The sequence below is a fragment of the Oreochromis aureus genome, linkage group 3 (genome assembly GCF_013358895.1).
Source record: "Oreochromis aureus strain Israel breed Guangdong linkage group 3, ZZ_aureus, whole genome shotgun sequence".
Lineage (NCBI taxonomy): Eukaryota > Metazoa > Chordata > Actinopteri > Cichliformes > Cichlidae > Oreochromis > Oreochromis aureus.
Window position 1 is genome coordinate 51,533,101 of NC_052944.1, and position 2,663 is coordinate 51,535,763.

Consider the following 2,663-nt stretch of genomic DNA (forward strand, 5'->3'; position numbering starts at 1 on the left):
ACAAATACAAACTTATTACTAGCAGAACTTAACAGACACTTCTCATTCTGCAGAATGAAGACTCATTTTCACTTCCTGATTCTTGGTGAGTCAAACAAAAACAAAAAAATCTAATTCATATATTTGTTCATTAAATATTCAGTTCTCCCTTTTCTAGAAGCATTGCACTAGTTTTTTGGAAATGGAAGATCTTTGATCATTGAAGTAGTCTGACCTGCTGGAGTTTAATGTGTAAATAACCTGTTGCTTTGTGAGTTGCATTTGAGTTCTTTTTCCCAGTTATAAAATACAATGAACAATTAGTCATGGTTCACTTTAGGTGGAGGAAATGCTTCGATTACATGTTATAAACTTTTTGAGTGAATCTAAGGGAACATAATCATCTAGTTATTTTTCCAAGTGTGGGTGTCATCTGTGTGACTATGATAAGCAATCTTGAGCTGCACATGTCTAAACTAAAAGAAGAATGAGTGACGCATGTTTAATCTCGTCCAGTATATCAGAATGCCAGCGTTGCAGGGAGTACGACAGGCTGTTGTTTTCAATATCTTGCCAGATGTTCCACAACAGAATCACAGCACAGCATCAGTCAGGTTATTGTGTGTTTACACAATTACCAGCTGCAACCTCACATACTTCTCTGCCAGTGTTGATTTCCTATAGTAACACTTTCTAGGCACGTTATCATATTCTTTCTCCAGATCCAGAAACACAGTGTAACTCCTTTTGGACATTTCTATACTTCTTCATGAACACTATCAAACATCACATGTTTATCCATGCTTTTTTTAACTGCACTCATTGAAAACCTAGATTGCTCACCCGTTCTTGGGGGCGACCTACACTCTGGACTAAAGGAGGAAATGGACTGGCTCAAACAGCTGGAACTCAGCGCAACTGGCAATCCACAAATTTGGTTAAGCAGTAAATGAGCTATGGTGTTCTGTTGTACTGGCTGACATACCCGAGCACTGACTGTACTTAGTCGACTGATGCCTCTAAACATATTATGTATTATTTATACCTTGTGCTGCTCAGTGACATTTAATATTTCTTATTTAGTGTTACCTATGCATATGTTGTTTGCATAGGTAATACTAAATACCTATGCAAAGCAAAAACAACAGCAGCGTCCCTGCTGTTGTTTTTGCTTTTTCTAATCAGGTGGTGAAGCAGAGTTCTATCTCTTCCTCTCCCTCTGTTAACTTTCTCTTCAACTTTTCTTTCTTTCTTCTTTTTCTTTTCTGTCCACCAGTCTTGTCTGTTCTGATTATAATAACTCAAAATAAAGAATCCTAATAAAGATCTAATGTGACTGTCAAGTGGACCAGTATAGCAAAATGAATAATGATGCACTTGCAAAAGTAAATCTGTTGGCCTTTTTTTTGGTCTTCAAACAGCAATTCTTCTGTTTATATTTAAAAAAAAATCATGAGAAACATTTAACTACATTTTGTTACTTTACACAAGAAGATGCAGTTAACTAAATGGGATGCAGGTTTGAAGATACTTTGTATTAAAAATGATGTCTGTACACTAACATTGTTTAATTTTCCTATGGTAAGCTGGAGTGTTTGATATGATATGAATATTACATTAAAACATAGAAGCAAAGAACGTTCTGCTCTGTTTATTTGCATGTCTGTATAAATGTATTTCTTTGGTCATTTTCACATCAGAGAGAGGGAGAAAAGCTGCATAAAACAAGATGAAATATAATAGCTATTCAAAAGCAGTAATGTATTTCAGCTGCAAATGTAATCCATCATAATAATTCAAGAGCCAGTGATGTGTTCAGTTCACTCTCCTTTCCATTTAAAAGCCTGTGAGTCACTTACTTATTCTGGACTTACTGGATGTTTTCTGTATAATTACAATAAGTAATCTTGGGCTGTGCAGCTCTGAACTGTAAGAAGCACATAAGAAATGTGATTGTTTATGTGGCTGTGACACATTATACTGTGACACAGCATTCAATGCTGTGCAAAAAGCCAGGGTAGGAAGCCAAGTAGGTTTTCAATCCATTGCCAGGCAGCCAGCAATAGGATGACAGTAAATACTACCATTCAGATCACTGTGTCAGTGAGAGACACAGTGAGTGAGCCTGATTATGGTAAATTAGACAACGTCCACACAGCAGTCCTTCTTTTAATTCTTTATTACATTGAGACGGTCTCTCCACTCTATTACATATTCCACATATACATGGAATGACCCGTATCCCGTCATACTATAAGCTAAAGAGATTAGCCCTGTATTGATAAAAGCAGAGGAATATAGTCGCGTACCTTCAGGAAAAAGAGGAAAATGTGGGCGCTGTCCTGCTGCGCCTCCACTCGGAGCGACTATGGCAAGCGGAGAGTGCCACACTTCTGTGGGAGGCAATAGTAATAACATCATCACACAGATCCAGTCATATTTACGTATACCCGCCGTTCAGGCTCAAGAAGGAGTATTATCGGTAGGTGTCGCCACTTAAACAAAATCGCACCAAACGAGCTGATGAGAAGTCAAAACCGAAAGCGAAAATGTTAGTTTGTGGAAAGAACTTTGCAAAAAAAAGAAAAGAAAAGAAAAGAAAAAAACCTTGACAAACAGTTGTGTGTCTGTATATATATGTCTGAGGTTCTGCGCTGGAATATCAATAAAATAGTGGTAAAAAC